Source organism: Emydura macquarii, unplaced genomic scaffold, assembly GCF_026122565.2.
Source record: "Emydura macquarii macquarii isolate MOO-44397 ecotype Brisbane River unplaced genomic scaffold, CSIRO-AGI_Emac_v2 contig_2734, whole genome shotgun sequence".
Classification (NCBI taxonomy): Eukaryota; Metazoa; Chordata; order Testudines; family Chelidae; genus Emydura; species Emydura macquarii.
In genome coordinates, this window is record NW_027132871.1 from 465,703 (window position 1) to 486,486 (window position 20,784).

The following is a 20,784-nucleotide window of genomic DNA, read 5'->3' on the forward strand; positions in this document are numbered from 1 at the left end:
CTGGCACTGCTTGAGGGTTCTGGCTTGCCAGTACCAGAGATGCAGAATTGTAAGAGTGGAAACTGCAAAGGGGGAAGCGGGGGAGGCACTGTGTGTTTTTAAATGATGTTAAAAGATAAAGTAAGGTTTGTGGTTTTTTCATTCTTGCCTTTTCTCTCCTCTAGTGGACCAGAGTGAATGACAGAATGGCCGGGGCAGCTGCCAAACCGGTAAGAACCATTTTCATTTCACAGCAACGCCAACTCTCACAATTTTACTCTGACTCTCCCAGCTCCTGGAGTCAGGGGATTACAGGAAAGAGCCCCATGTTTATTATTTTTACAGTCTCGTGGGTTTGGAATGGTTGGGGTGGGTGATACTGCTACTCCTGCTTGGTAAAGCTCTCAGTAGGGGCGTGCAGTGCAGGCATTGGTGCCTAGGGGCAGGGAGGAAGGAAGAGACAACCTCTCATCAGAAAAGGCCCACAGGTGGAGACAGAATAACAGAGCAACTTTCACCATGGCCAGCAGCAGCCAAGAGGACTGGGGAGGAGCAGAATAATGGAAACCACTCCAACTCTACCTCCCCCTGCAACAGCAGCTAGGAGCATCAGTGGAGCTCCTGAAGCAGGGCCTATGGAAAGTTAGTTCTCGGGCAGGAATCCTGGGAGCTGGAGAGCAGGGTTGGACTTCTCTGCAGGGCTTTGTTTTTTGTACCTTGTTGGCAGTCTTCCCCATCTTTTGAATCAGCCCCTGGCTAACAGGTATCTGGTAAATTTCATGTCCTGCATTAGAGGTATGTTCAAAAGCCCATTGATGAGAACAAAGGCTCATGAGCTTTGGATCAGGACCATCTCTGTGTATTTTCAGTTCAAGACAGTAAATCAAAGGCAGCACATGGCAGGGGGAGAGAGAGCGCACAAGTAAGCTCACAAATATAGGTCTATTTAAGGGTTAAAGCACTGACCAGGTTTCGCAGTAGTGCGGATATGACAACAGCATCAGAATTGTGTACACACAGATTTATGATGGTTAAAAGGCAGAATCTGGTAAGTTCTGCTGTCCTTATAACATGATGTGCTCTGCCAACTTTTTTCTCCTACGAACATTAGCTGTAAAACTGCAAAAAAACTAAACCTATGCTGTTCCTCCCCTTTACACACATGTGGAAAGATACCTTGCTCATTTCTATGATATTTTGTTCTTAAGCACGTGATCACAGCAGAGAAAAAATGTAAAATATATTTTCATATTTCACAACATCAGAAAACAATATACAAACAATATGCAGCAGTCTGACAAACACAGTTTGGGTTTAAGATCCGATAGACTCAAAAGCAGAATTGTCCACAGCGCTGTTTCTGGCCTACAAGCCAATCCAATTAGAAGGTTGCCAATATCATAATACTCACCTATAGAAATCAAAGGATTTACTGGTGCACTGTAAGTAACAACTCTAGCACACACACACAGGACTAAATCTTCCTATGCACCCCCTGATCAGATACAATGACAAAATATCAACAGGAGACAACAACTTAGTCCTAAAATATAGATACAGCACTACTTATTTATTGGTGGAGGAGCTGGCTACACTAATCATTACATTTTATTAAAAGTGTGTACATTTATGAAATACTGTGAATGCAGAGTTGAAAAGATCCAGGAACCCAAGGAGAATTTTTTAATGGACCATGCTCCCCTTTAAACTGTAGTCCTCGCTAAGATCCAAAATGTAAACATAATTTGGAAGAGTAGCTGACCTACTTTTTCCATCTTTAATGCTGATAGTCATAGCTGTGCTATATTTCTCTCTGCATAAAAATAAACAGAGTGAGTTTAAAAAAAAAAAAGGACTTCTGGGAGAAACCAAGACATCAGGATGCTGCATGACACCCCAACATCATTAATTTATCAAGACTACCCCTCGCCAGAGATGAATTATCTGTACTCTCCGAGGGACTGAACTTCTGCCCCACCACAGAACCTGATACCATACTAATATGTGGAGGACTAGAAGAATTCTTTCACAACAAAGACACCACCACCCACAACTACTATGCTCCCACCGACAGTCATAAAAAAAAGAATCACCTGACTGGACACCCCCCAGCAAACAAAACCACTCCATCATTACATTGATTGTTTCAGGAGAAAAATAATCAATTGTGAAATCCTTAATAAACATCACATCCACCACAAACACTCCACTTTCACTGTCCCCACAGCTATACAGTCCTGAAATCCAACTACCAGCAACTGATCAAACAGCAGAGAAAAGAGACGTCATTGTAGTCCTAAACCATGATGACTGTGTCAATGAGGCCAACAGACAACTATCCAACACCACCTACTATAAAGAACTCAAAGACCACCCAACACCACAATTCACACAGGAATTTAAAGAGATCATCAAATTCTTCCCCAAACAACTCCAAGAGAAACTCTACAACCTCATCCCTCAGGAATTCAACCAAGGTACCTTCTATATGTTTCCCAAACAAAACAGGGAACCAGGCAGACTCATCATATCTGACCATGACACTCTTGCTGATGGGCTATCTGGACTCATAGAAACTATCTTCCAATCACTCACCACATAAAGGGCCAGCTCGCTCCAGGACACAGCCAATTTCCTCCAGAAACCCTGCAACATGAACAATCTCTCTCCGAACATCATCCTTGCCACCATGGATGTCACCTCTCTATACACTAACATCCCTCACAACGATGCATCACTGCCTGCCAAACACATCGCCAAACTCATCCACTTCCTTCTCACCCATAACCACTTTACATTCCCCAATATGCCAATCTCTTCATGATCCATCTTGAGAAAGAAGTTATAGAAAAGTGCACCACAACACCAATGATATTCCTGAAATACATTGATGATATTTTCATCCTCTCAACAGACGGTCTAAACTCCCTCAGAGATTTTCATCACAACTTCAACAACCATAACCCACCCAGCAAATTCTCTTCAGAATGCTCCTACACCAGCATCAATTTCCTAAACACTACAAATTAGCTTCAACAATGGAACCCTACAGATATTTATATACAAGAAATCCACGGATCACCACACCTACCTTCAAAGATCCAGTAACCACCCCAAACACACCAAGAAATCTGTTATCTACAGCCAGGCAGTCAGATACCTCAGAATATGCTAGAGAGAGAGAGAAAGTCCGGGATAAATGCCTTAAAACCACCTTCACCAAACAATGACATTCTACCAGAGAAGTAGATTTCATCATGGAACAAGCTACCCAAATACCTGAGAGAACATGAGTCAATATAGGTGGGGGAAAAAACACACGCACACATCACCGTCCGCGCACCCCTAGTTGTCACCTACCACTCTACACTGGAACCCAAATGGGATATCATCAAACAATTACAATCCATACCTGATGAGGGCCTGAAAGAAATCTTTCACAAACCCCCTCTTCTGGCTTTCAAACAAACAAACCCTTAACCTCACCAAGCTCCCCACAGACCAGGACCCACCAACTCCAAGCAACACCAGACCCTGTCATAACAGCAGGTGCAAAACCTGCAGCCATATCTCCACTGCTACCATGATCCATACCCCATACAAACAGTTCCCAGCTTGGTGGGCGGGACCCCCTTGGGGGAGAGGGGGTGCCAAAGATTCGAGGCGGTCCATGAGGCTTCGGTAATATTGAGGTCATTTAGCCCCCCAAGCTCCATGCCAGCCAGGTGCGGCAGCCCTCCGCTTCCCCCGCCCGAGGTACATGCCAGCCAGAGCAGAGGAGCAGTCCCCCCTCAGCCCCGCAATGGCCAGACGTCCAGCTGGAGAGGAGCAGCCCCGTGCCGATGGGGGCTTGGAGCAGCCCTGGCCAACCCACCAGAGCCGGCCTCAATTACCCTCAGTCCATGAGGGATGGGAAGAGGCAGGGCCACACAGGGCATACGGTGGCGGCTGCGCCATGGAAGACGTAGCTTCTTACTCAAGTAAGAGTAATTTATTATTATCTATGTAATTTAATATTATCATCATCATTATATGTGTTTATAGGGGTTATATGTGATTATGGCCGGTGAGGGGGCAGGGCAGGAGGGTGGAGGGCGTGTTTTACCTAGTGTTAAATAGTGGGGCTTTCACTCAAAAAGGTTGGCAACCACTGCCCCACACAACACACCTTTCAAGATCCATGGGTCCTACACAAGCCTATCACAACAGGTGATGAACCTCATCCAGTGCATCAAATGCCACCCCCCCCAAATAACTATGTGGGTGAAAAGAGACGATCACTATGCTCTCAAATGAACTCGCACTGAGAAATTACAACAGACAAAACACCCTATCACCCTGGGCAAGCACTTTTCACAAAACAATCGCGCCATATCTGACCTCTCAGTCCTCGTCCTCAAAGGAAACCTGCACATCACCTTCAAAAGACGAGCCTGGGAGCTTAAATTCATAACTTTGCTAGTCACTAAAAATCATGGACCCAGTAGAGACACTTGTTTTACATCTCATTACAACAATCTTCAACCCACCAATCCTCCTTGGTCTTTTGATAGCAGAGATGTTAATGGCCCACTTCACCCTGAATGGTCTCTTTGTGACATATGTTAACTTCTTACGCTTAACAATCTGTTCCAACTTGTGTTTAGTTGTGACACACTAAGTACCTTTCCCAGACCTGAAGAACAGCGCAGTATCGCTCAAAAGCTTGTCTCATTCACCAACAGAAGCTGGTCCAATAAAAGATATTACTTCACCCACCTTGTCTCTCTCATTAAATACCCTTAAGATTTAATTTCATAGAATAATGTTTCAGTGTTCATGTCACAGCCAGCTTATTTAATGTACATGTTGTAAAGCTGCAACTTAACATATGTGAATGAAATCTTAAAATTTCCTCTTACCATCTACCAAGCTTCAGTGCCAGAACCTCAATTGATGTCATTTACCAGTTTAATATTTAATTTATTTGTTTGTTTTAATTTAAAACAAAACTCTCAGCACTGAAAACAGACTTATTATAAATACATACTGCTAGGTTCCCCCTGGGATGGTGATCGGAGTTAAGTGCATAGGACTATGCAATGATGTATGTTATTTTATAGGAAACTACATGGAAATGCCATTGTAACATTATGTGGGACAACAACAAACAAGGTGCTTGAGGGGAAAGAAGGTGAAGACAGATAAGTCCTGTCCCAACTCTACACGGGCAGATCCTTGTGCCTGCACAGAGCTCAGGACAGGATTGGACCCTTACACTGTAAGCTTTATTCAAGAACAATGTGTTGTCTTTTAGTTTTGTACACCACCCTTTGAAACCATGGTAATCAGTACTTCAGAAGCCTGAAGAGCAATACAGTTGCTAACCCAAGTGCCCAAACCTCATGAGTCTCACCCCAGCAAAGAATGATGAAAATTGGTTTAAAAAAAAAAAAAAAAAAAAAGAGAGCTCAGAAAAAAATATGGAGCTCTTTTTATTTGCCTTCTAGTATTTGAGCTTGTAGGGTTGGTGTTTTCAAGCTTTCCTCCACAACCATGAAGGCAAAAAAGTTGAGATTCTCACATAATCACATGACTCCAGGAGCTGGGATTATTAAAAAAAACACCAAACAGATAAGACTCAATATAACTTCATGAGAGTTGGCAACAGTGAAACATAGGGTTTCCTTTTAGTATATGCAAAGTACTACAAATTAAAGCCAAGTTATAAGCCCTGATTTCAGTGGAACTACACTAGAGAGTAAAGTATAGTAGAATTTGGACCAAAATAGTCTTTAAGGCTTCAGAACTTAGAAGCTTTGTTGCTCAGTCTCACTAACACCACTGCTAGTGCTAGCCAGGATTGTTCAGTCTTTACTCCCATGGAAATCAGTCACTCAAATTCTGACTTCAGTCACACAGGGATAAACTGGGAGTAACTCCACTGTAGAATTAGTCCGATTTACACAGATGAAACAGACCAAAAACTGACCTAAAGGTCACAGAACCATGTCAACACATTGGGTGTGTCTACCCTGCAATCAGAGGTGCAATTGCAGTACATGTAGATGTGTCTAAATCAGCTTTAAATCGAGCTAGCGTGTGACGCTGAGGCAGCACAGACTTACTCAGGCAGCTAGCCCACACTAAAGTACTCCGTGTCCTGGGCAGCCTTGTATGGCCCCTACTGAAGCCTGCACTGCCAAACGTTCTCTGCTCTTGGTACGTGTGCTAACTAGATTAAAAGCTGTCATGTAGACATACCCATTATCAGCCATCTCACCTGTTAAAGGCACCCTCACAGAAAGGTCTCTCTCCTTCTCCCTCTCCTCTCTCATAAAAAATTCTGAAGGTACACCCTGGCAAAAGCAAGAAAATGCATTCTTAACACTGACACCCCTCATCTGAAGGGGATATTTTATTTATGTGCATTTGGGATGGGGTTTTGATGTATGTCGTGTTTTTCATTTCTGCCCCTGTTCTGATATTTAGCAGGCCTTGTTGCTTACATTTACTCTGTGTTTAATTATCCAGTGGCTTTCGTTTACATGGGTGCCCAATAAATAAAAATTGTATTATTTTATTGTCCTGGAGGTTTGATGGCAAGAGTTTTTAATTTTAAAACCACTGACGGATTCCCCCCACAGCCCACCCGAGGTCTGTAAATGGCTCCCTGGCTGAAACCTCACATGTCATCTTCCAACCTGGAATTTTATGGATGATTTATTTAATAACCCTACAAAAATAAGGAGTTTATCTTGTTGTTATGGACATAAGTTAAAGAACCTGAAAATATTTAAATGAACTACAGTCAAAATGTTCAGACTTGGTTGCCTCACTTTAGGCACCTAAAAACTGGCCCAATTTCAGTTGTGCTTGCCTCCAAAACTTTTACTGATTTAGGTGCCTAGGCCTGAGTTTGAAAATTCTGGCTCACGTGTCTTTTTATGATTCTGAATGCCTCAAATAGCGAAAAGAAGACGGGTATTCATATAGCTCATAAGTAATATTTAATTAATTTTTCCTCTTCATTTCAGCTTCTCTGAAGCTGTTGGACACTCCACCATGCACCATATTGCAAGGCATTCACAGTTGCCATTTGAATCCCACTGGAACTAGTGTAAGATAAGCGCAAAACACAGAGCCTGATGAAAAGTATGCAGCCTGGGCTGAGTATGCCCAGGGGAACCAGCTATATTCTGAGATGGTTCTGGGTGATCATACGCTAGCAAAACCTATCCCTTGCCCACAAGACAGCTGCAGTGACTATACCCCAATCTAGGGCAGCTGAGGATATCATTGGGGCATACTGTCCGTGAAGAACTGAAGAGCTCTACACACCCAAGAATTTTTAAAGGGGCTGTGCTCCTCTTTACATTGTACTTCTGGCTAATGGATCCAAAGCACAACCATTATCTGGGAGGAGAGTTGGACAAATAGAAGTAAAGATTCCACCCAACAATCAGGTTGCAAGAGGAATCCTCAAGGTGACTGCATGTCCCACGATCTAACAGGGGTATTGAGGAAGACACCAGTTTGTTTCTGGCCCTCTCACTGCCCCCTTCATTCTCCCCAGTCACCCTGGTGACCTCTCCTTTGGATCAGACAGGGGTTATCAATTGGTGTATGTCACATAGTGAGAGGGCAGGAGGGAGGGCTGTGAAGGGAAAGCAGCCAGCATATTACACTTTCTTTTCTGCTACGTCTTCTCTCTTCTGCCCCTATAGTGTATAAACTGCACCAACTTGCATTTCCTCCCACCCCCTTACCAACATGTAACATTTACCATCCTTTAAGCAGCCTTTGTATTGGCCCCGGTGTATAAATTTTACCTTGTTCAGGAGATCTGTTATGGAATAGGATATGAATGCCATAAAAAGCCCATCTAGATGGACAACTCTAGGAGGCTACCTGATAATAGCAGAAGTCCTAGATACAGACCACAAACCAAATATTTTTTTAATAAGGACTTCTCGACCCCACTTACATATGTCGCATTATGGATCTGTCAAGGCTCCCTTATGTAGGCTATTAACTACAAAGGAAATTGCAGGGTAAGAAAATCATTACAGCAATACAAGATTGCATATTATTGATATTATATTGACTACTTAATATTTTTATATTATTTATGCATGAAGTTCTTCTGAAAAGCAGGAGTGGGGTTTTTTTTTTTTTTAAACCTTCATATTTCATCCTTTTAAATATTTTGTTTTGGAAATAGTTAAAATATTTGCCTACTTCACAGACTGATCATCTACAAAGCTCCAGGTTTCTTATTTTATATTTTTGTATTTTATATGGTAGCTTAGTGGCATGCCAAGAGTCCATAGGTAGGGATCCATTTTGGGGAACAGGGGAAATTGCTTTTTTCTAATTTAAAAATAAATCAACCCAATTAATCACATTATTTATTTTTAAAAAGATTTGCCCCATGTCGGAGACCGTGGTCTCTATTCCCAAGGGCAAAGTAGATGAGGCAGACACTGAGGACTGAGATAGGAACAGGACATTTATGACAATTTTCAACCTATAGTAAATTTTTATAGCCCAATTAAAAAAACCCTCAACAACTGCATTTATAGTGGAAACCGTGGCACACCCCAAACTATAATGGGGCTAGCACATGCTGCTGTGTTTCCAGATGCATTTTCCCTGACTCAGCTCAATTTACTGATAACTGGTCCCAGTTTCAAAACTGTCACTGCTATAGTACTACCTATAAACAGGCACTGTGAAGAACACGAGTTTGAAATTATTTGAGATTCATCTTGCTACTCCCTAAAGTTCAGGGTCCCTCACACCTGTAGCTCTCGCTATTTCAAAGCCCTAAACCATCAGGCTATAAAGGACAGATATATTGTAGCTAGTTTTTCAAAAGAACCTAGAAACCACTTTTTTAGTTTAGTATTGGCCTGAAAAACAGCAGTTTGCTTAGCCTGCAATAAGCAACATATTTGATCTGAAGCTGAGATACTGTATGGAAATTTGACATATTAAACATGACATGGAGGAAGAAAATGAATCCACAGACTGTAATTACTGCTGAGTCACACGTTGCATACATTTTGTCAAGTCCCATCAACAGAGCTATTCAGAACTTGTAAACAGCCTTCTTGTTCAGATTTTGAGTTCAAACAGTGAAAATGAGCAGCTGATTTTGAAAGATTTCCTAAGCAATTCCAAGAATGTCCACTTAAATCAACCTCCCCTCGATGTCTCTTACTGTGTATTGAAGAGTCACATAGATCAGTGTTTCTCAACCTTTTAAGTAGCAAGTACCCCCTAACTTCTGAAAATTTTAATATGTACCCCAACACTCAATTTTTCACAGGATTTTATATTTACAGACTAATGTGAGCCATATGTTGGAAAAAGGGCTGAGTATAAAAGGCCGTGATATGACAGATGTCAGATCTAGTGTGGGTATGGTTACCACCTTTACACCAGTACATAATATTCAACTGCACAGAACTTTGGTAAACCAAGCCCAATGTTTCACTAACCAAGCAAAGGCACTAGTCCTCAGCAGAAAGTTTATCCATGTCAAGTTTCAAATGTAAATCATTTTTCTGTAGCCCTGTCTAAAAATGTGTGGCGTGCATGTTGTAAGTGGGAAAATTATATTATTCTCATCCTTGCAAAACTTACAAACAACTGAAAGGATTTTGCATAAAAGGCACTGAAAAATTCACCTTTGGGCAGAGACCAACCATAGAAAATTTAAGGCTCCTATAATATTTGGTAACAGGCACAGTGTTTTTAATTTTTCACATTCTGCAGAACTCACTTTCATCCTCATCTGATTTACTGAGAATTCAGTTTTATTCTGTAAGACAGCCAAACAACCTATCCTAACCTCAGTGCAGTCATGTGCAAAACTTCATGCTTTTGACTGAAATCAAGATAACACCAACGTAAGATGCAACACTACAGTGCTGAGAGATGTGATCAGAAAGCCTCACAACTTTTTCAATATACATTCACTCCCAGAGTCCTATTCCAGTCTTCTTGAGGTCCACACACCTAACTGTGAAATATTTGAAGATGTCTGTATGTCACAAATGATGTACAGCCAACTTGAGATACTGAAGGTCTGTCTTGATAGAGCTGACTGTCTTTGGGTTTGTATCCACATACTACTAGCCAATACATCTATATTATATATACACATACAGTGTGTGTGTGTGTGTGTATGTATGTATGTGTGTGTGTATATATAAAAAAAATCAATGAGGAAGAGAAAACGTGTACACACACGAGATAGGTTTAAACCTATATTTTCCCATTGAATTGTTATGTGCCATTAGCATTGTTTTGTTTTCATATCATGCCTATTTCTGCCTTTCAAACACAGAATGGGCTTCCATATTTCTTTTCCTGAAATAACATTTACCATTCTACTAACTGTAAATGCCAGGTTTGACAGAATATATCGGGGTGGCCAAACTTACTGACCATTCGAGCTGCATATGACAATCTTCAGAAGTTCGAGAGCCAGGGCACACCTGCTGGATCTCGGGGCTCCAGTCCTGTGGGGTGTGCTTGCCAGGGTTCCAGCCCTGAGGGGCAGAAGCCTCAATCTCCCCCTTTCACCCATAGACGGAGCTCCGCAAACCACACTTTAACTGTAAAAAGCCGCATGCAGCTCACGAGCTGCAGTTTGGCCACCCCTTGAATATACAGTAATGATCTTTGTGTTTAGCTGTACAAACTCTGGTAATGAAGAACAACAACGTTGGTTATATTTCAGATAATGTAGCCAATGCAGTAAAATAGGCAGTGCTGCTGCAGGTAAAGGTAAATATTTTTCTTGTAACTATGTGCCAGACCTAGACAACACAGAAATATGCTGTGGAAATGTGTGGTAAGAGATTATTTTTGATAAACCATAAGGAAGCAGAAAGCAAACCGAGCCATTTGTTTCTGTGAGACATTTGGAGAGGATATTTAACATTACAAATTTTAAAAGTTTATGTTATATTTTTTCTCCTATCCTAAACATGTCTGTGTGGTGCCAGACTAAAAATATCCCAACAATACGCTACCAAGTTCCTGACACATTTACTACAACATTCTTTCTAAGTAATTTCCATTGTGACATGCTTCTACACACCACTACATTCTAACCAAACAAAAACTTGAAGATATAAGGCCACAATTACATCTTTCACAGTTGAGACGGCTACATTAACGGATCAGGGTAATCCATCCTCACAGCCCTTACGTCCTCCAGGGACTGTTACAAGGCCATATTGATAATCTTGAGTGCTAGATTTTTTTCTTTGGCTCTCCAATTCAGCTTGAAGACATAGGTTAAAAAAAAAATAGCACATGTAGCCAAACGGTTCTCTGCTCACATGATGAGGTACACCCAGTTTTATGAAAAGACAGTTGTAACATATACATCCAGCTCTCTGCCCAGGACTGCTGGGAAATGTGGCAGAACACAGAGAATTTCAGCTTCTCGTTAATGCCACATGTTTAGTTATTCACAGACAATAGGCAGACTGGAAGATCCGTGTGGAAGACAGCAGAATTCAGACATTATAAAATAAATAACCAAGAATGCTGCTTCCAGAATTCATTCAATTAATAGAAAGAATAATAATAATGTAAACAAAACCCCAAACCCCTAGACATACATGGTGCAAATCTGACTGCAAATTTTCCATGGGTACCAAAACTCTTCAGATGAGTGTAGCATAGAGTAATGAGCTGTTCGCTGCAAAATGGAGGCAAAATAACTTTGTTACAGAAGAAAGGCAAGAGGTTTTGTGCTGCCTGAAACATGTTTCTGCTACACACTACCTTAAATAAAGGTCAAGTAGAATGCTTCCACCAGCAAATAGGAATATAAATAAAACATACATGGCTGTGCTAAGTCTCTACTGCCTATCCTTATTCTAGAAAAACCTAGGGCCTGAGTCTCTTCCCTCTCACACTATTATAAATCAAGAGAAGTCCACCAGTGTAAAACTGATGTGAAGGGAAAGTCAGGTCCATAGAATCTATTCTGTGAGGTAGGACTGAGTGACGCGGACGCACAGTAGGAAATGAGTATACCCGTGCCTGTCTCAATGGGTTTGTCTACACTGCAGCTGTGAGCATGTCTCCCAACCCAGGCAGGCAGACTCCTGCTTGTGGGGCTCAAACTAGCGCATTAAGAAGAGTGGTGTGGATGCTGAAGCTCTGGCAGAGGCTCCGGCTTACCGCCCGACTCCAAGCCCACGCGACCCACTGGGTCTGAGCTTGGGCAGCTAGCCTGAGCCTCCGCTGGAGCTGTAATGTCCACCCTGGTATTTTTGGCGTGATAGCTCAAGCAAAACTACCATGAGTCTGTCTATCTGGGCTTGGAGGCTTGCTCCCAGCTGCACTGTAGACGTACTCTATGTTCTGCCTCAGGGCAATTTTTTTCTAACATGCTCCCAGAATTAAACATTTTCTTTCAGTATTTGTATTCATTTTTTACCCTGCTTTAATTTCTGTGTTTAACCATTGGAAGCCCTCTGTCAGACAAGAAAATAACTTTCCCTCAGCAGTGCGTCTGTGTTCTCTCACTCATTCAAGGGCATCGAACACCGTGATATTTAAGTGCCTGATGAACCCATCTAAGCCTGGCCAGTTGAGACATGGCCCCACAAGCAACAAAGTGTGGGAGTTTTCCGATGAACTGAGGTAAATAAAACAAAAAATTCGTATTTTTCGTTCCAAAAAAATTTCAGAAAAAATGTTATTTGTAGCCTATCCAGCCACACAAGCCGTGGGAGACCTTGGACATGCTGGCCTGCCCTCAGGCAAACTTCAGAGGGAAGCCTGGTTGGTCACAAAATCATCCAACCCTCTTTGTTGTGGGAAATATAGACAGGGCACCTAGGAAGGAGAGAGCATTAAATACTTTCTTATTATTGCTGTTCCATATAAGCAATTCCTGTAGCTGCCACAGGGCTCTTCTGTGATTGTAAATGGAAGGGGATCGTGCAGGTATGAATGGCTGTAGTCCCCGAGGTAATCTTTCCATTTTGATTGGTGCACACAGTGGAAAACATTGAGAAGCCCTGCTAAAACAAAATCATCAGACTGGAAACTCCAATTCAAGCCAAATTTAGAACTAGCATTTTTCAAGGGAAAAAAAGACGACATTGGTCACCCACTATCTAAAGAGCTCCTTCAAGGAAAACTGAACTAGCACATTATTACTTACCTACTGTTTGGCTCTCTCCTACAAGAGGAGCATAATCCTTCATAGGGATTATCATTATTTTATTTGGTGCATCTTGACTATGATATAGTATTTTAAAATATTTACTCTAATAACCAGATGTACTATTTTGCCGTGTGTAACCAGCTAGCTTGCCAGCAGTATTTGCCCATGAGCCTACAACAAGCACACGTGCTTAGCCTCAGGGAAATGAGCAGACCCATTGGATTCAATGGGCTGGCTCACATGTGTAGGGATAAGTCTGTGCAGAAGCTTTTGCAGGATCAGGGGCCTTTAAGATTAGTGCCCGTAGCAATTTCTGATGCCTGGACTTTGAAACAACTTGGCAGAGAGAGTCCACACTTATATGGAGGTTATGCTCATACTACACATCTAAAAATACTGAAAAATCAATAGAAGATATGGACTTTTTCTGTCTGACATTAACAATGTTATAACTTAATGCTAATCAAAGTAAGTAGACGAGCATAAGGGCGACCAAAAATTAATTGAACAAAAATAAAAAAGTTCTCTGGAGAGCCCAAAGCAACCCAGTGCAATATATGTCTGTAAACCCTTCGCTGTCCTTCTAACGATTAAAGCTGAACTTGTATACCTGTCTATAAAAAGCGTACTTAAAAATAACGTTAAGGGCCTGTCTTTACTTAGCTCCCCCATGTAACTCCAGTGGTAGCACTCTGCTTTTATCAGCTCGGTTATAGTCACAGAGAACCACAGAAACACTGAATGTGCTTGGACTACAAGGGTCCAGATCCTCGGCGGGTGTAAACTAGCATTGCTCCATTGAAGGCAACAGAACACTGCAAATTCACACCTGCTGGCCACGGGGGGAGTGTGGTGCTCTGTGATCACTCAGTGCATAAGGTGCTTGCAAGAGCTCCGCTTTGTTCTGTGTCCCATTTCCACAGGCTGTGCCCAGCAAGAAGAGTTTCACAGCATCCCACCCAGACTCTCTGTATGGGAAGCTGTGCCCTTAAAGGCATACTCCCCAATATCACAGTTTGTAAGAAGCATTTTATTAAATAGTACCAGTAACATTAATCAAAGAAGCTACATAAAGGTTATAGTAACAGAATTTGTGAGGGTTTTGGAAGCACTTCCTTAGCTTAGCCCACCGTCTGATCGAGCAAGACTGTTCACTAGGGACTTCCATTGGGAAAAGAATGCTTCACTGCAGGGTACGGAGCAGCAGTAGAAGGGAGAGGAAGGAAACAAGTCTAGTTAAGGGTGGAGTTATGACCAGTCAGTCCATGACTATACAGATCTTCTGCTCAACTCGCACGTGTCAAGGGACGCATAAAAGCCATGGCCTTTTTTACCCAGCCCACAGGGCAGTTATGTGCTGTGTGCCCCGGGAGGAAGGAAGCGGTAGATTCTGTCTCCCTAACCTTTGTGAAAACTCACTATACAAGGCACACACACTGTTCCCCTGCATATCAAGGTACAGTTATTTACAGGTGTGCAAAGTGAGTGTAAAACACTACCTAACCACAATGGCAGCACTTAGAGCCACTTTGCACTCACTGTACACTGGTGTAATAGTCTATACTAGGTGCAGGTCAAGGTACATTCACTCTGACTTTTTTGCCCTTATTAATTACTGAATGTTTATTAGAAAGCTGTTTCTTGTCCTATTTTTCTCCTTTGTTTATATTTGACATAACCATTTATTGGTCTAAAAAGTCATGAGGTATGAAAAGTGAAAATGTATGTGGCTGGGCAAATTATAATAGTACATGTGAAAGATACCTAAGCCCTTTCCACAAATATAGGCCCCAATCCTGCACAGGCATTATACAAAGAATCCCCATTCACAGCAATGAGAATTCTATAGGAAAGTGCTTGCTAGATTAGGCCCATAGTAATCAATAACCACTCAGACAAAAGGTTTTTAAAATTGAGCTATTACTAGGATGATATTAAATATTAGAGATTTCATTTTTGGTCAAAGAATTCATTTTTAGAGAGTAAAATATGGTTTCTATTTATTAAGATGTTATGTGTACTCTGAGCTGGAAGACAGTTATTTTGCCCCGAATATACTAGAAAGTTAGAGTGAATTAGTTATCTGAGTATCCTTGGCATAACTAATCCACATATAGGAAAGAAAACAAAAGGACCAGAGAATGAAGCATTCATCTGAAGAAGAGAGAAAGACACAAAAAGACAGACAGAGAGAGTGTGTGTGTGACAGAGATAGAAGGTGAAATTGCTAAAGAACAACAAAAATGATGAACTAATACAGCGTTGGTAAATATCATAAAACTCAGTACAGTTCTTCATTAAAATCCTTTCAGCTGCGCAAGTCATTCATGCAATGTTGCCAACTCTAATGATTATATCAGAAGTCTCATAATATTTGGTGGTTTTCTTAAAGCCCCAGCTCCTGGAGTCATGCTAAGGTGTGTGAATCTCAGCTTGTATTTAAAAATAAAATGTCTAGCCCTCATGATCACAGAGAGAAGCTTGAAAACATAACCGAAGTGTATCCCAAAGGCTCATAAACCACAATGCAAAAAAAAAAAAAAGAACCCAAACTGCATTTTTGTTAAACTCATGATTTTTAAGTCACTCGTTTGTGGGGCCTGACTCATGATTTTGAACTAGGAGATGGCAATTCTGCTTACCATTTCCTTTGTCTCCTCCTTCCACTCTCAGCTGCACACATTCATTCATGTCCCCAAAAAGCAAGCAAACTCTCTTGCTTTTTAAATCCTTCTTTAACATACATTTCTTCCAGGAATAATTTTTCTTTCCCTACTAAAAATTACTATGCATTCTCCATTATCTAAATTGCTGCTGTTCCTCATCATGTTTTGTATTTGCAGTCAATCCTGCAAATCTTACAACCAACTTTACTAGTAGATGGGTCTATCGGTGTGAGTACAAGTTACCAACATACATAAGATTTGCAGCATGAGGCACATTGGTTGGCTTGTCTTTCTTGGACTGCGAGATCATTGGGGCATGGAATGTGCTGTAAAGCACACTATTATTAAAGGCAGCTGGTAGCAACTTTTATAATTTGATTATTATATTATAAATGATTCAGGCAACGTTTTCTTTGAGAAGCTCTCACACCTCTTTTGTTTGTAGCAGGCTTTTGATACTTGGCAAGTCTTTGGGCCACAGAAGTGCCTTTTCTTTATACCATGAAATTCCATCCAAATTTGGCTGAGGTACAAAGTGCTGAATATCACCATTTCTCTTCTCTCACTTGTGTCCCCTTGGCGGCCTGCCGAAATTGTTGACCATGCCAAGGCCAGGTTTTGTGCTGCTTGCAAAGGTGCAGCAGCACACTGCACTGAGACTGTCAGGGAGCTGCCAGAGCAGCTGTAGCACGGGGGAAGGTGTTTAACATAGCCAGGCAAGTCTTCCCCTCATAAACCCCGGACTCAATACGTGTCTCCATTTATTCCTTTCGTGGGGGGGAGGAATTCCTCCAGCTTTCTCTCTCCTCAACTAGGAGTTCAGGTGGCTTCCCTGCAACCACCTGCTGACACAACACATGGTACCAATGGGCAATGCCTCATTCTGCCCCTTGGGAGCAACAGATTGGGCAGGAGCTCCCTATATTCCCAGGAGTGGGGGACAGAATGAGGCAAGCCAGCCTGGATTTCCCTCTCCAATCACTGCCTAGTCCCTGAACCCAGCAACTTATTTCCCCCCTCTGGGGATAAAAGCCTTTTCCTGGGTTGAACTAACATAGCTAGTTCTGTAGATCAAGTATGAACTGTCTGTGCTATAATGCTAAAGGTTCACAGGTCAAACCCTGCTGATGAGTTCGGCAAATGGCAGCAGGGGTGTTAAAGTTGCACATCACAGAATTTGTTTTTAACCTTCTTAAAACCAAACCAAAGCAAAAACACATCTCAGAGATTACACACAAATTGTCAAAAGAACATTAAGTCAAAGATACAAAATGCCACTATTATAGTTGTTTGTGCAACTCTGATTCTGTGCATGCGTGTTTTGATTCAGCCTTTAATTACATACTATTTTTTCCACAGGATCCCTGCCTCAATTAGCGCACAGGATGAATGCACAATGGAGCAGAACGAAGACTGCACGGACAGCTGTAAATCTGGCATTTCCTAACTTTCAAATGCCAGGCTTTGCAGCCTAGATAACGTTCTTTTAATTCTTTTTTTTTTTGTGCACAGTTCATATCAATACTTCTGTGTTAGGGCTTTCTTCATTAAAAATGAGCAATGCATCTACTTTTTATGGTACTATTCTAATGAGTTCTACCCTCATGAGTGTATTTGTAGGAACTGTTTTAGAATTTCTACTGCCTCTGTTTGTGAAGCCAAACACACCCTGATTTTAATAATCACATTTTAAAAACATGCTTATCTGGGTCACTAATATTTATAGTTTAAAGAGGTATCATACTCTGCATCCAGATTATACTCAATCCAATGCAAAAGAACAATTATTTTTTAAAAGGAAGAGGGGGAGGAACTGCATATCTTAGCACATAAGAGCTTTAACACTTTCATTTTGAAGAACCTGGACAGAGTCAAAAATCGATTTCTGGATAAAATTAGTTTGGAAAATATTCTTTGTTGCATCTTCACCACTAATTATTTGATTAAATTGGCAATCTCAGTTCAAGAAAAGGAAAATAAATACTGAAAGTATCAGTAAGGCAGGATGAGAAATTTCCCACTAATATCACTTAAAATCATAAATAAACCAAAAAAGAATTTAATCTCAGATAATGATGGTGTCGTACACATGCAAGAGCCACAAAAATGTTTATCTTCAAAATTGTCAAGAGAGCGGCTATATTTCTTTTCTGTGTAGTGTTCATTATGTAGCTTGGGGGGATGGAGGACTGTTTTGATGGCACTCCTCCTAGAGATGTCTTTGTTAATAACTATGATTTGTAGAGAAAAGAAAGTAGGGAACATTAAAAAGAATACTTAGTGCCTTTTTCAGCTTCTGTGGATTTCTAACTCTCTTGCCTTTTTATCATCCTCTGTTTCAGCAAATTATAAATAAAGAGGAAGTTGTTTTTAAAAAATAATGATTCCCTCTGGTAACGACAAAAAGAAAGTTGAAAGACCACCTAGAGCTCAAAGTCTAGATGTGAAGTGAGAACCACAGTCAGAGTAGCATCATTTTAGCCTCACACTACAAGTCAGATGATACAGAGATGACTCAAAGATGATTTACTTCAAGGATTCTATGAATAAATTACTGTTTTGTTTTATCTGAAACCCAAATAAGATACATCATTTAGTAGGGTGGGGGAGCTTAAGGTAGAAAGCCTCCCATTCCCTTCCCTAAGAGTTTGTTTTGTTGTGCTATATGTAATTTATTATTCTAAGCCCCATATATTTGGAAAGTGAGATTGTTTTGATTTCCTCGGCTAGCAAATCAAACACATGCAGAAAAAATAATGGGTTACAAGTGACTCCAGGGTCGATTGTCCCTCAAATCCATGGACAGAGGGGACCCTCCCTGAAGCCATCTCCCCATTCCATGCACAACAGGGATTCCTGTAGATCCCTGAATGGGAAAGGGGTGGCTAAGGGAGAGTGGGCAAGGAGGCCTGGGGTCAAGGGAGAATAACAGTGGGAGCATCTCACCCACTGGCCTTCTGCCCTGCACTCCGGAAGTATAGTCCATGGTTAGCCTCTCTTCCTGTGGGTTTTCTCGCAGAAAGGGATTGCTGGACCCGCGGCTATGTTAGGGGTTATGAATTCTGTCAAAATATTTGGGGGGGAAAAAACCCAATAAAGAAACCATTTTAAGATGATCTCCTTGTTACTGAATGGAAAGCTGTGCTGCTGTTTGTACTAGCAGTGCACATATGCCCAGATCACCAATCCACTGCACTTTAACATTATGGTCATGCATTCTTTCCAGCACTATTCTTAAGAGGCTTTTTCTCTCCTTTTCCCTTTTTTATGGTAGAGGACAGAGGAAGGTAGGCAAGGAAATAGCTGTTGTTTTTCACTGTTAAACTGCAATTACCATTGGCCCAATCATGCCCAGCACTAAGAGCCACTTACCAGCTGCAGAGTACCCTCAATTTACATTGACTTCTGTAGGAGATTAGGGTGCTCATCACCTTTCAGAGTCGAGCCCACAATTCCTGCAATAGAAAACTAACAATTATCCTGCAATTATGAGGGTATTGATGTCACAAAGACATTAAGTTACAAAAGTTAATTACTTCCCAGCTCTGAACACCAACTACATGGCAAGAGAGGGATCAGGATGTAGCTATAGTTTGATACTCTTACTGGTGTAATGTTAATAGAGACTCAATGTGGTAAAATGTTAACTCTAAAATAATCTCTGTGTCAAGAACATAGAAAAGGAAGGTGACAGATGTTCTTCATATTACTTAAAAAATCTGAGACATGGCCTATTGTGTAATATACATTTTGTGCTTTATATATGGTTATTTCTGTTGGGATCAGTAATCTACATTGTATATTTACGTTGTCAAATTCAATTTCATATAAATGAGAAGAACAGTGGCTGATAAAGCAAAGTGCTGAGTACTTCCTGAGTAGGACTGCGTGCTCTCAGTTCCCACCAAAGTTAGTGAAATTCAGGGCACTAAGCTCCTCACAGGCTTAGACCCAGGGGTAAGACAGTCAGTGTTATTTGATCGATGTATGTCACTGAAATATGGTTAGAAAAATAACTAAAGGTGAACTTACAGACTTACTGAAGTCAACGGGGCCAGAATTTCACCTGAAGGGTACAAAGAGCGACTCCTTAAAGTCTTAGGGTAACATTTTCAAAAGAACCTACGTGACTTAGGTACTTAAGTCGCAATGAAAGCAATGGATCTTAGTTAGGCACTATTGAAAATGTTACCCTAGATCTCTTCAAATATATCTCAAAGTCTATTTGTCTAGCAGTCCAGATATTTAACGGATTTTTCTTCATTATAATCTCCTCCCCCCGCATCTTCTGCTTACTGCTTTGCTACCTGGTTATTAAGGGCCAGCTGCTGATATTTTTATTCAGGTTGAACAATACCTTACTTCAGAAGGGGTCCAATTAGAGGAATGAGGTTTCAGAAGCACCCAGCAGTGGCCTAACTCTGCTCCTAAACGAATGGAAGTTTTTCTATTACATTCAGCACTGGAAGGGGTTGCCGAGGGAGGTGGTGGAATCTGCCTTAAAGGTTTTAAGGCTGGCTTGACAAACCCCTGGCTGGAATGATTTAGTTGGGGTTGGTCCTGCTTTAAGCAGAGGGTTGGACTAGATGACCCCCTGAGGTCCCTTCCAACCTTAATCTTCTAAGATTCTTTTATGATCCTATGAAGAGAATTAGGATGACACCCAGTGCCTATGGGGAAAAACCACTTTAGACTGGCAATTGCTCTCAAACAGGAATTTCTTGCACTTTATGTCTGGAAGTAAAGAAATCATGCTGAAACCATTGTAAGTAATAATAACCTATCTTAAGTTGCATGAATGCCAATTTTAGATGCATTTGGCCTTTACTAAACAATTCAGAAATCTACTAGGGCTGCATTGCCTCCTGCGACCTATTTTTGCCAGTTTCTGTTTCCAATTCTCAAATCAGTGCAATGGCAAAAATGATTATAAAACACGCACGTTTCCATTGT

The 20,784-nt window shown here is 41.3% G+C and overlaps 2 protein-coding genes across 6 annotated transcripts in view; one reads left to right on the forward strand and one right to left on the reverse strand.

Moving 5' to 3' along the window:
- The window catches only part of SCML2 (Scm polycomb group protein like 2), a 188,664-nt gene extending 171,415 nt beyond the window's left edge, over nucleotides 1–17,249 (forward strand). For all 3 annotated transcript variants that reach the window (XR_010923262.1, XR_010923263.1, XR_010923264.1), the window contains 3 exons: nucleotides 165–209; nucleotides 5,082–5,239; nucleotides 17,191–17,249. The gene's annotated coding sequence lies outside the window, so the exon portion shown is untranslated. The remainder of the gene's footprint in view (nucleotides 1–164; nucleotides 210–5,081; nucleotides 5,240–17,190) is intronic.
- RAI2 (retinoic acid induced 2) overlaps nucleotides 1–20,784 on the reverse strand; it is a 60,399-nt gene that overhangs the window by 5,471 nt on the left and 34,144 nt on the right. For 2 of the 3 annotated variants that reach the window (XM_067566086.1, XM_067566084.1), the window contains one exon: nucleotides 19,204–19,286. The exons of the other annotated variant lie outside the window; for it this stretch is intronic. The gene's annotated coding sequence lies outside the window, so the exon portion shown is untranslated. The remainder of the gene's footprint in view (nucleotides 1–19,203; nucleotides 19,287–20,784) is intronic. 3 annotated transcript variants of the gene reach the window in all.